Genomic DNA, 14158 nt, shown 5'->3' on the forward strand with positions numbered 1-14158 from the left:
AGGCTAACCTCCATATATGTACTTTGGGATTTACTTTCCAGAGATGCCACGTTAGTTGCAGAGAAAATGAAAAGACTCTGTTCACACAATGCACAATTTATCCTGGCTAATTTAAACATTTTATTTAAAAAACACTCGTTGATTTGCAGAAAATACAGTGAATCATAAACTAACAACACATGGAGTTCATACAACATGTTAGGCCAAAATGACTAGTTTGTTCTTCAGTGTCATACAAGCACAAATGATCTTGAGACAATTTAAAGAGTAAAACATTTATTATTGTATAATCTTTCATGGATTAGTTTATGTTTTCATGCAGAATGTATATTTTCAAAATTACATTGTTGTCACTGGAATGTACTGGCCAAGTCTGTTAATTCCAAGGTTTGCTTACCCATAATTACTAAATAAACTGTAACTGGTTGAACTCACACAAGACCTTAGATCCTTCACTATGGTTTAAACCACAAACAAGCACACTACATATTGACTTAGCATGGAAAGTGTTTCTTTCCATTTTCATTTTAAATACACTACTCCTTTGACATGTTCTTTCATTACTGAAAGAACTATTTTTTTAAAAAAATATCAGCTTTGGGGGGAGGGGTAACAATAGAAATTATTGCACCTCTGAAAATTCCCACAGTAATTCTGGATAATTGGCATCTCACCAAATAAAAGGTTAAATTAAATGTCCATGCAATGAAATCAGATTAATTCTGGAACAAACTGTTTCTGAAACAAACATATTTTGAACAAATTACCTCAGAGTAGTCCTATGCAGAGAAAACAACTGAAGTGTCCAGTGATGGACTAAGTTAACAGAACACAGTAAACTAAAATATAGCTTTGAGTGAACCAGGCCAGTATGGTTAGTGTCTCATCTGTTGTGTGAATATCAGCAATTAACTTAAGTAAACTATAGTTAACTATGGGTAAGCATGACAAACACTGTCTTGAAATTTAAAAACCAAACAATAATACTGTATAATAGTCCAAAAAGGTTCTAGTTTCTGTGACTGATTAAACCAAACACATTTTCTTACTATGTTAAATGTCAAAATTCATCTCAAAATAACTTATAAACACTTTTTAGTAATCTATTTTGAGTTGGACTTTGATATTTGGAATAGTGAAGAAATAAGTTTCTAATTGATCATTTCATTGTTAGCTAGTGAAAATTCAAGTTTTCACCTGGGTGACCAATTTAAATTCTAGACTTTCTTTTGCCCTGTAAAAAGTAAATTTTCCTAATTTGCTAAATCGACAGTGACCTATTCATAGTTTCCCACTTGTATTTGGCTAGACCTGATGGCTCTAGTTCGTGTTTGACAGCATGGTGGAGCCGCCGTTCTGCGTGAAGAATGGTCGCGTTTGCGGCGCATGAAGATTAGCGACCATTCACGGTGTCGAGGGCAAAAGAGCGACTTTAAAACTCTTCAAACTGCTCCCTCTATTGCCGCACAAGTAACCGAGAGAGCTGGCAAAGCGAGAAGCTTGCATAGGCGACGCGGAAGTGGGTCTAGCAGCTTTAGCCCAGCTTCTTTCCTCACGCCTTTCTCCAGGGAATAAATACTTTGTGTACGGAATTGCTGCAAGGTGGAGCGAGAAAGGAAAGGCGGTGGTGCTTTTTCCCGCCTCTTTCCTCCCGTTTTATCAGGGGAGGAATAAGTAAATGGGAGAGGACGTGGGTTTGACCAACCGCACCAAAGACCGCGGACGCCCCTATTGTCGAAGAGCGGGCGTCAATCCCAGGGCTAAGGAAGGGGGAACCAACCACGCAAGGGAAGTGCGCATCCTCCATTTTGGCTGAGGGAGGGTGGAGAGATTGGCTTTCTCTCCTTTGCCGCCCTGGCAATGGTCAGTCCTATTCAGCACTCGTAGGGCACTGCCAAAGGCGCCCTCTGTGCTTTTTCCTGATCCTGAGGCGAAAGGCAGTGAAAACAAGCGCCTCACAGAGCCCCATATTGGCTTGAAGGGGTCCCAAGTTCCCTGCAGCAGCTTCCGACAAAATGGAGGACGACACCACCATTACCAACCATTACCACCATCACCACCAGGAGCCGTGCTGGGCTGCTACTGAGACGCCTTTTCTTGCCTCGGAATAGTTGGGAGCGCGAAAAGAGTCCTCCTGAAGACAGGGACCCTTGTCCTCGGGGAAGCACTTACAGGCTGCCCCTTGTGTTTGGGACTTGGTTTCTATTATTCTGCCCCCTCTTAGAAAGGGTTCCAGATCCACAGCCCACGGGGGGGAGGGCGTCTAAAGCCCGTTGGCTTTATTGCCATATCCGTCCTTGCCGCTCACCTCAGCGCGGTGTTCAGCCCTGCTTTTACCCCTTGTCCCTGTGGCAAGAGAATTAATTGCCCCGTGGCAAACAAATTAATGGGTTAAACACCCTCCTCGCTGGTAAATGACATGGGGGCTTAAGGGAAGCCATCGCCCTTTCCTGGGGAGGGGGAAGAGAGGCAGCATAAACTTCTGCATGAAACTACTCAGCAGCGACGCTAACCACCGGGACCGCAAACCTTCCCCATCCAGTTGAAAAAAGCAGAGGTGCTGCAGCTGTTAGTGGTGGGCAATGCAATTCGGGTTTTCTTTAACCTGGTGGAACCAAAGGAGGAGGGTTGGGAGGCGTGTGCATACAGCCAATTGACAGAACCTTGGCTCAACCAGCGACGGGGAGTGCCGATAGACGGGTAGTTTCTCCAATGGTTTTGCCTGATACCAAAGCCCTCCCTCTGGGAAAGCCAATGGGCGGGAACACGAGGCGGCCTTTCCCCGGGCTCGGATGGTTAGGTTTTGTCCCTCCTCCTCCCCTTCGCCAGCAGCAGCGTTTAGCCCGGGACTGGACCGAGATAGAGTTGAGGAAGCGTTGGCGGAGCAGCGGAGGGTGCGTTTTACCCGCAGGCGGGCGGGGGGAAGCGACTTTTGCGGAGCTCGGTGAGGGGATCAGAGGAACGGACTGAGGTAGAAACAGCGGAGCCGGGTTAGACGAACTGGCTTGAAGCCCAGCTGCCCTTTCAGGGTGGGGACAGGAGCAGACCAGCCGTGTCTCAGAACAACTCGGGCTAAATACCCCGCTGCGTGTCGTTCTGGTGGCCGCTGCTGTCCGTTCCCATTCCCGCCAGTAGATTAGGAAGGCAAGAAAGGATCAGCGGCGGGTAAGAATCGGAGGACGGCAGCCCCGTTACGACGCGAGACAGGCGCTTGGGCAGACATGCGGAGAGGGCTGCCGTGGGGTATCTGGGTGCGTGCGTGTGCAGTGGGGGGGCGCGATGTCTCTCCGCCCGGCTTTATTTCCAACTGCCTCCTGGGGGGAGTGTTCCCGTCCCCTCGCGCTTCCTTCCCGCTCCTTCCTCCCTCGCGGGAGTCTGTAATTGCGCTCCGCGTTGCGCTCCGCGGATCCTCCTCTTTCTCCCCTCCCGTATTGTTTGGCTGGATCTCTTTAATGGCGGCCGACTGGAGGCGGCAGTGCTGCTAGCCGACTGCAGGGGGCCAAGCGCAACTCCCGGGGCAATTGGCAGAAAGCTGCGTCGGGGTAGATTTCGGCGCCGGAGACGCGGGCGGGAAGGGGATGGGATCGAGTTGGATTCACTCCCGAGAGTTTTGTAACGTGGAGGGGAGGTTGGGGGTTTGGGTTGGGGGAGTTCTTCGGCTCCACAACCCTCATGCTTCCAGCAGAAACTCCTCCTGTTTGTTGCCCGTGGGGAGTCGCGTCCGAGGAGGGAAGACCCGATCCTCCTGTGAAGGGGGTATCCGTGAGGCGCTTGGAGGCCGTCACTGGGCTAAGAGGCTAGTATCCCTTTGGGAAGGGCGTCTAGAGGGGTGCTGGGTACCAACTCGAAGGCAGTGGTGGCAACTCTGTTTTGCCCATGAGGAAGGGCGTCTCCTGGAGGGGAAGATGGGAAGGCGTGCCCGCTACCCCTGTGGATGCCCCCCTTTACGAGCACCTCCCCTTTTCCCTAGGCTCCAGGCCAGTTTGGTGCAGCCTTGGCAGAGCCCAGCAAGGAGAAGGAGCTCCCATTGTGAGTGCTATTTATATATGTTTTCCTGCCTTGGGAGGCGGAGGTAGAGCACCCATTTTTGGCACGAGGACTGGGGGTGGGGATTAAGAGGAGGTGCCTCTCAGGGTAAGTGGGGGGAGAGATGGTTGGGTGCAGCAGCTGCTGCCCTGGAGCAAAGCCCCGGTAATGGCCGTGAGGCGACTCCACCCCCGCGGGGTGGGCTCTGTTGCTGCAGACATCGCTCCTGCAATACCAACACCCGCAAGCGGACGACGGGCTCCTGCCGCTGCTCGCCTTACCCGGCTCGGGAGCGAGGGGGCGGGTATCTTTCGAGTGCCATCTAGAGTTTTGGAGCGTACATTAAAGTGACATATTTTACTCTGATTTAAATTATTTCCGTCCGAACTCTGAATCCCCACAACCTTACCTGACCTATTTGACAAGCAGGCAGGAGAGAGAAGACTTCAGATAACCTACTTTTTAGCAAAGCATGCTGTAGTAACCGACTTCTCTCTGTTTGGATCACACAATTCTTTCTCTTTTCCAAATGGATTTGCTTGAGACTGGAGGTGGGAAAATGAAACCATTGGTTGTTGTTATTTTTTTCAAGTTGTTTTTCTAGTGGTTCATAGTTAAAGGCGGCTGTCTGGCCCCATTTCCCTTGGAACCTTTGAAGTTGTTTGAGAACCCTGTGGGTTGTTGCATGTTGTGTCTCATCAGATTTTCCAAGATGTATGCTTTCTTTGAGCAAAATCATGTAAGTCTCTTTTTGCCTTCTACACCCTACATTTACTGGTCCCTTTCCCTCACCTTACTAAGAAGATTTGGAACCACTAAATGGCAAAGTCACTTGGTGAAGTGAATCCTAATGGAAACAACCCCAGGCCCATCACCAGGAGACTAAAAACAATAGTAGTCCCATGGAGGATCTGTTTAATGTCCCCTGAAGAAACCACTGGTGATACTTCACTACCCAGAACCATAACTCAGTGGAATGAGAAGTGGGTGGGGGAGTTTAAATACTAGTCATTTGTAAATGGTTTACAAATAAGACAATAGGAACCTGATTCTTAAAAATTGACAATCATTTTATAATAGATGTGCCAAATTTTTTCATGGGCATGCAGGTTGGGTAGTAAATCCATCGTAATGCAAAAATGGCCTCTAAACCTGGATAGAATATTGTTGCTTAAAGTTTTATATGTAATGCTAATGTAAAATGATACCAGTACTGATGTGCACACTACTGTTACAGTGTAGTTACATATTAGGCCAAGGCCCTGCTTGACTTTTTTCTTAATCTTAATCTTTTCTTAATCTTAATTTCTTACTCTTAATCTGAGTACTTTTAGCAGTATCATAGATAACAAAGGATGAGTTACTTTTACTGGCACTGTCATTTCTTTTGCTGATCCCCATGATCCAGAGTGGAACATTTTTTTAAAAAAAGCTCCTGCAATCATGGGATTAAAAAACTCAGCTATGTCAGAGGAATAGATGTATTCAAAATAAAAATGGAAAGAAACACTTTTCATGCTTAATGGTTTATTTTTTTGTTTCTGTGACATATGAAGCCAGTTTTTCTGTTATTAAACACTGTTGAGTGAGTCCAACCAATTCACTTATTCAGTAACAGTGGGCAAGCAAACCTTGATTAACAGCCTTAACTTGTTCATTCCATTGAGAATACTGCTGTTTTTAAAAAATAAGTTCTACTACATAAAGAACTATCAAAGTTGAGAAAGTAAATGGAAATTTTCATATTGGAGAAATATAGGAAATAAAGTTTGGTCAGCTTTAAATAAACTTTGCATATTTACTTAAACTAGAGTATTTGGAAGTCTTATTGAGGTCTATTCATATGATAGTTACAAGTGGGCAAGGGAGATGAGCTTGTATACAAGTCTGCCTACAACATACTCATCCTCTAGGACCCCTGTGTGATATCGGAAGGAAAGTTTGAAAATGTCCTTATTTTTGCTTGAATATGAGTAGAAGCTAACATGTGATTCATACCTTTGGTTTAGTTACTCTCAAATGATTTCATTAGATATGGGAACTTCATAAATAGAAATAGCTTGCAAAGATAAGTTGGTCATACAAAATGTTTAATTGACTAATTGAAAGCACAACCAAACTGGTTGGTCTCACACATCACACCAAACTGTCACTTGATTTGTTGGTTTTTGTTTAGAAGGTTGTCTGAAACCAGCTGTTTTATTCAATAAGCCATTATTAAACAATCCAAAATTTAGTTCGTTGTACGTAGCTTTGTATTTAAAAGTAGGTTTAGGTTTGTTTCTGATAACATTTGGCATTTTCACATAGAGTATTAAAGAACCAAATGGGTATATTCATGTAGAAATCATACATGGGTCTGCTGGAGTTTCTGCATATCGAAGAATGGATTTTGCATTTACAGTAGTCATATTCTATTAAACTTCTTCAAAAGTTGATTGGATGCCAGGTAACATGTAAAAATTTAATAGAAATAGTCTCTTCTGACCTATCTGTACAAGTAAAAATAAAGCACATCTCCACATTTTACTGATTTTTTTAAGGTAGGTTATTTGCTTCAGAATGAAACTTTCATTCTAACTTGAGATTTTATGCTGTATGCTAATTATTTACTTCTTGGTTCTGCCTGTCAGAAGGAATGGTTAAACAAACCTGTATCACTCTGTGCAATATATGTGAATTGGCTAGTCTACCTTGTTCTTTTTCTAAGAGACAAGGATTATAAATAATGATTTCTTCTTCACTTGTGACTCTGGCTTAATAGGAAAGGAATGAAACTGATTGCCTGGTTCTCATATAAAGAGAAACAAACGTCAGATATACATGAACAAAAATCAAGGTTCACCAATAAAACTTTCTGTATCACCCAAATCTATATACACTGTATTTCTTCCATTTGTGTTGCTTCTCGTCCTCCTGCTTACAGTCCACACTCGTGCACGTAGATTCTCACAACTCAGAGTAACAGTTAATTTATCTGATAATATGAGCTCTGGTTTAAAAACAAGCAATTTTTTAGTCTTTAAGGCACCACAAGTTGCCTATAATTCTTCCAATTAGAAAAAGATTTCTGCCTATAACTTGAGAGCTTCAGTCAGTTATAATAGAATATCCTTGTTGAAAGTTGGCAAGATAGCATGATTTCATTCTTATAGGTTCTAGGGATGTGCAACACATTCAGTGCATAGAGCAACTGTTCTCAGATGGTCTTCCTCAAACTGAAATGTGCTTTTCAGAAGTTTTGGTCCATATACAGAATTAAACAAGCTTATTTGCTTCCAGATAGGGCCTTAAATATGGTTCCAGGTAGAGGTGTTTCAGGGAGATGGGGGTTAGAGTGAGAAAAGTAAATTATGTACAAAGCATTGCACCCTTGGAACAGCTTGTTCTGGATAGTCCATATCCAGACTGAAACATATATGTTACTGGTAAAAGTGTTCTGCATGAGGGAAAGAGATGATTGAGGGAGGAGTGAACTGGTTGGCTATGCTATGCCTGAGTACAAAGATATTGACCAGAGAGGTAAGGAGGAAAGGAAAGCATTGGGAAGATGAACAGGTAGGCTGGAGCATAAGTCATGTGGAGAGGAGGATGAGGCACTCCAGTCTTGTCCTGCTTGCTTGATGACACCTCCCCAGATTTTTTTCAGTCAAAACTGAGAATAATCAAAATGGGTTTTGATTGTGTAGAATTTCAAAATGGGTTTTACGTTTGAAACAAAATACATTTGGCAAATGCGTTTTGCATTTCATGCACACCCTAAGAAATTCCAAACTTGAGCAGTTTTCTTGGTGAAGTCTCGTGTGTGTGCACTAATGATAATGGAGGAAACTTGGTATGGTTGTTGTAATGTCAGGGAGGTACTGCATGCCATAGAGGGCCTCCCGCCCTGCCCCCCATCACCACACAGGCATTGATAGCATATGAGGTAAGGAAGAACATGAAGTACTGGAAAGCCATATTGAATGCTGCCCAGATCATTGCAGTAAGAAGAGGCATAGAGATGGGAAGGAAGGAGGGAGGGGGCAATGTACATCAGTCCTCCATAAAATCACTCTGGGATTCTTCCAGATTTTGTTTTAACCAAAAGCAGAATAACAAAGCATTGTGTATTTTGTTTTGGCTAATCTAGAACACTTCAGAAACTGGTTTGTTTCACGTTCAGAAAAAAACATTTCAAATCTGTTAGATAAGTAAGCCTGAGAGATAGTGACTGGCCAAAGATCACCCAGAAAGTTACATGGATGAGTGGGGGCTTAAAAATGAGTTTATTGTTACAATAATATGTCTGCTATTTCAAATTTAGCTTAAAATTGCTGTCTCTAGAGCAGTGTAAAAGTGTTCATGTTATAAGCACCCACCATTTTTGGTTATGGTCTTATGTACTTATTGTATATTTACATTGTTGGCCAGAGATACCTGTAGTGAAACATAAATTTTCAGCAAACTTTAGTTAGGATGTACGCTCATGTTTAAAGTCAACAGACAGCATGGTAATTATATGTAACAAAAATTCATTTGACCTACTGCTCTTTGTACAGACATTCAGTTAAGTCAGTGAATTGGTCACTCCATTTGAAGACTTAAAATGTGTGGAATTGAAATTTTTATGTCTCCTTTTAAGATGTAGTAAAAGTTACTTGTGTTTCTATTCCAATGTCTCACTCAAGTCAGTTGAATGTGCTTGTGAATTCATGTTATACTTTTTATAATTCACTTATTTATGAAATTTATACACCACCTCAATCCAATTATTATATCCAATGCATATAATAAAATACAATAATGATACAATAATATAAAATATTAACATAATACAATTATACTTGAGTTGGTATATTTTAAGAAAAATAGTTTCTCAGCTAGTCTTGAGCTTGAGACTTGTAGCATCTGCATTTAGCTTACTTATTTTAACTAAAGCCATGCTAGAAGTCTGGCTCCACTAGGAGGAGCCAATCACAAAATTGCAATTTAGGAAGGTTACATTTGGTGGATCTGAAGGCAAAGCCCACAAAAAATGTTCTGTCCATTGATATATAGCTGTTACATATACATATGTTTTCTACAACAAGCAATACTGTTCACACCTATGGGTGGTAGCACCCATAGGCGTAATAGCCATATCACCCATGTGTCACAGACACAAAGCAGAAACTAAAAGTACATGCAATTAGATCATATAAATGGTGAGTTAAGATGCACTGAGTATATAGCATGTAGGAAGAATTAAAAGATAACATACTTTCCTAATTTTACAGAGGAGGGACTATAAAACTAATTCAAAGGATAAATATTTATTATACAACAGATAATTGATATATCCAAAGCAGATGAGTTGAGAAAATGAGCCTCATTTATAACCATCTAAATCCCTTTCAGTCAAGATTCAGGCCCAGACACAGGACAGAAACAGTATCAGTTATTGTTAGGGATGACTTTTATCAGAATCTGGATGTAGTACATCACATCTGGTCCTATTTGACCTCTCTGGCATTCAGTGGCATAAACTATGATTTCTTTTGGATCATCTGCAAAAGTTTGGGCTGGAGGTACTGTTGTATGGTGGTTCTGTTCTACCTGGGTGGATTATTCTAGTTAGTGGTTATGGGGGAAGATGATTGACCCCATGGTTCCAGTGTGGGCTTCCACAGGGCTGAATCTTCTACCCCATGTTACTCCATATCTACATGAAACTGCTGGGAGGAGACTTCATCGTCTGCTGAAGATACTCAATTATATACTGCTACGCAGAGGTGGGATAGAGATGCTGAAGAGGTCCTGAATCAGTGGCTAGAGGCTGTCGGAGACTCAATGGGAAGAAACTCAGAATAAACCCAAGCAAGGCAGAGTTGCTGTTTGTCCACAGACATCCTGGCTTCTCAGAAACATTTGTTTCAGCTGTGGCTGTAGATGGGTCACATTCAACCTGGAGGCACAGGTTCATGAGTTGAGGATTGTCTTTGACTTCCAGATCTGTTAGAATATTATGTGGAGACCGTGTCCAAAAAGGTCTTTGTCCAGCTTTTTATGATGCATTAGTTACCTGGACCAGGAAGCACTGGTGATAGGAACTCATGACCTTATCACCATGTGGTTGGACTGCTACAACTCACTCTACCTTTGAAGTTGACTTGGAAGCTACAACTGGAATGGAATGCAGCAGTCAGACTGCTGGCAGGCAGAGCCTGCCTTTGCAGAATAACACCTGTGTTATGGTTGCTGCACTGATTGCCTGCAGGCTTCCAGGCCTATTTCAAAGTACTGGTTTAAAGCACTGTGCAATGCATCATTTGCTTACCTTGGGGACTGCCTTTTCCAAATTGAGTCAGCCCATCTAGTTAAAACATCAAGAGAGGACCTCAGGGTCACACCCATGTGAGGTGGGCATGAGACAGAAGATATGCCTTCTTGGTTGTAGCCACCATTGTACCTGTTGCTGCAGAAATACATTTGGGCCCTTCTGGCTTTTAGGAAGCTTCTAAAAACCAACCTTTTAAACTGAGTGTTAGTGTGGGTCGAGGCCTAATGGAAAAGGGGGATGGTGATCTTTTATCTCTTCTTGATTGTTTTCATTGATATGACTGTTTAAATGTTAGCATTGCTGTAAAGATTCTTGTATACCACCCAGAGTCATGAGATTGAGGAGATACAAAAATAATGTTAAATAGGAAATGAAGAAACGCTATTGTGTGCATAAATACGTTATCAGGCACTAATATAAATTGTCTTACATGTAAAATATGGGAAGGAGGTATGTGAGACACACACACACACACACACACACACTCATACACATATATTTAAGAAGATTCAGAGATAGCACAATCACACAATAGCTGATTAACTTGATTATGTGCCACAGTAGAATTTTTAACTATAGTGGCTCATGCTGTTTAAGTAAACCAGTTTGGCAAAATATGTTTCTGCATTGGTAGCAGTTGCCTTTTGGCAACTAAATAAATAAATGCATGAGCCAGGGATCTTTTGATACTGCTGCTGTCACTCCTTTCTGATGAGTGGGAGGTAGTCCAATTGGAACTTGAAATTCCATGTTTCTAGATCTACCATGCATGAATCTTCAGATATGTATAGAATATCTGAAGTAACCTAGAACATGGTGTTGCTGTTTTCCCCTTTTAATTTGCATAGGATGTCCTGTTTGTTCACCCCTCAAGTATTTTTGCTTTGTCCATCTTGGTGGATTAGATTTCCTAAAATAAAAGGAGTGGGGAGAGATAGGAAACTCTGTGATCTGCAGGACAGGCGGGGGAACTTTTTAGGCTCGAATAATAAGGGTTTGAGCATGAAACAGCATGAAACCTGGTTTTGAGTGCAGAATGGGCATATGTTAAGGAGGGGACAAATGGCAACGTGTGTGATTATGTCATGCAGGTGTCATTTGGTTTTGCAATTTGGGCAGATGACATTGACTCAGTGGATCGTGATTAACATTTTGTCTTTGCCTACTTCAAGATCTTTAGATTTCAGTAATTAGGTATCTTACTGAACATGCTCTATATATGCTGATATTGGGCTTTAATTCCATTAAATGCAGGTTGTCATAACTTTTTCTCAGTATGCTTCTACTAGCTAAGCTATTAGAACATGCACATTAGTACTATAGAACTCTTGTTTCTTCCTTAGTTTAGCTGCTGCCTAACTTTCAGGACAGCCTACTATAATGTGTTTGATAAGAAACCAAGGGAAGGGTTATTATGATAATTAAATAAACAAATATTTATTGATTTATTGAATTTATATGGCAATATCAACTGGTTGCACAAATATCTAAGAAATACAGTGAATGAATTGAATCATTATTTGTTCATATTTAGAGCAAATGAACATTGAAATATTTGGTAGGTTACTATTTTGTTGCAGTTCATGTCCATGCTGAAACGTTCATGAGTAAACACCATCCATTATGATTAATATAGATTAGAACTTTGTGTTAAACTTTGACAGATTGGGTTTTAATACTCAAGCGCTGGAAAAACTGTAGTGAACATAATTAACGCTCATTTGACATAATGGCTAATGTGTTGAACTAGAAAAATCCAGGTTCAAGTCTGTACTCAGCCACAAAAGCTCATTGTGTAATTGCACTGGTCATTCCTCACAGGGTTATTGTGAGGATAACATTGGAGAATGGAATATGCTGCCTTGAACTTTTAGGGGGAAAAAGGTTGCTTATCTTAAAACATATATTACTGGTACTGCCTATGCAAGGCCATTTTGAGAAAAACATTTTTACTTAATAGATGAAAAAACGTTTGTGCTCCTTCATGCTGTCTGTAAATAATCCATCTAGAAGAATATGCTAAAACCTCACATGTCCTTCCTTCCCCTACCCTTGTCTTCCCAAGTAGGACTCCAGCTTTTATCTCATTTTGCTATTACTGCAGTTTCTGGGGGATGAAGTTTCATTTGCTTGTACCTGGTACTTGTTTTATGGTTTCCACTTCTATAAATCAGGTAGTAGGCATACTGTCTCCTTGAATAGTTTTATTTTAGAAAAATTGAACTTGAAACATGTCCACAATCCATTATTTGTTTTGATAATAAACTTTAATATTCTGCATTGATTGGTACAGATGATGTTCCACTGTTGTATGAAATGCTTTCAGACTGTGTGGATGTTGTAAAAGAATGTTTTAAATCTGATCATGAATCACTGAAGATGCTTGTTGCAATATATGAAAATAAATACCTATGCTATTTAGAATTTCTAACTATGCCACTGCTGTAACATAAAATTAGTACATATAATAATAATTTATTAAAATTGTATGCCGCCCAACTCTCAGTGACAGACAGACTCTCTTTCTCTCTCTCTCTCTCTCCATAGAACATACATGCTAAAGAATAACTTCTTTAGCTTACTTAATCTGATACAGAATTATATTGGGAGGGTGGAAGTAATTGATGCCAAAACATCTAAAATATTTTCTTTGCTGCTTTTTCAATATAACCATAGCTTCCTCTGAAGAGAGATAAATGTGAGTTTTGCAGTTTGGTTTAGTTGCGAAAGGATATGAGCAAGTGGGTAGGCTAGTGAATATTATTGACAGCAGCAGAAACACTTTTTACTGTCCCATGTAGTTCATTTATGCTTGAAATCAGATTATTTCTTGAATTGAAGATGTATAGAACTGCGGTACATTGAACATCTTTAGTCTATAGATGGATAGTTTTGTGTTTTTTAATAGAGAAATATTTTGAATAGTGGAACTTTAGTACAGATAGTCCTCGACTTATGACCATTTGTTTCGCAACTGTTCGAAATTACAGCGGTGCTGAAAAAGGTGATTTGTTAGCAGTTCTCGCATCCCCACAGTCACGTGATCAAAATTTGTGTGCTTGGCAGCTGGCATGTATTTACGATGGCTGCAACATCCAGGGATCACGTGATCGCCATTTGCAACCTTCCCTGTCAGCTTTTGACAAGCAAAATCAATAGGGAGCCATGTGATTCACTTAACGACCATGTGATTTGCTCAGCAACTGCCACAAAAATGTTGTAAAATCAGGGCAGTCATGTGATGCCTCACTTAACAACTGCACTGCTTAATGGCCAATTTCCCGGTCCCAATTATGTTCATGAGTCGAGGACTACAACTTAAGTTATATGTGGTAGAGAAATATAAATAAGTAAAAAAAATAAGGCCATAATGTACGCCGCAAATTATTTTACTATAATTTCTTCAAAAAGTTTTTTTTAGTAGTTCAGAATATTTATTGCATAAAATTAACCCTCAGGGCTAATTTTAGTTACTGATCCATTTTTCTTAATATTTGTGGCCTAGGGAAATGTCTCTCTTGTTCTGATACCAGATCTTTAAACATATGCAGATGTTGACCAACATAAAGTTTTAAAAGCCATTTGTTAAGATCTCAGTTCCTCCAAGAGTAAAAAAAAATGACCACATTTGAAATTTTGGCTGATAATTTATTAATGAGGGAAATAAAACATAATCATGATTGTCTGCCTTCTACTTTTATAGGACTCTTTAAAGGAAGATAGTAGTGCTTTGGGAAATACTGCTTGGGAAATACTGCTATACAATTTTTTATCAAAGTGTTTTGACATCTGCTGAGATTCTGCTGTGGGTGAACTTGACTGTACTGTTCA

At 40.9% G+C, this 14158-nt stretch overlaps 1 protein-coding gene across 12 annotated transcripts in view; it reads left to right on the forward strand.

Moving 5' to 3' along the window:
* The first annotated feature begins 2760 nt into the window (after positions 1-2760).
* Positions 2761-14158, forward strand: part of ZMYM2 (zinc finger MYM-type containing 2) — an 89948-nt gene continuing 78550 nt past the window's right edge. For 5 of the 12 annotated variants that reach the window (XM_025166259.2, XM_007427535.3, XM_007427538.3 and 2 more), the window contains exon 1: positions 2761-2894. The gene's annotated coding sequence lies outside the window, so the exon portion shown is untranslated. The other 7 variants (XM_025166253.2, XM_025166254.2, XM_025166256.2 and 4 more) reach the window with 7 other exon arrangements.

Source organism: Python bivittatus, unplaced genomic scaffold (genome assembly GCF_059951505.1).
Source record: "Python bivittatus isolate LINGU-HERP-01145 unplaced genomic scaffold, Pbiv_v1 ctg000340_np1212, whole genome shotgun sequence".
Taxonomy (NCBI): Eukaryota; Metazoa; Chordata; class Lepidosauria; order Squamata; family Pythonidae; genus Python; species Python bivittatus.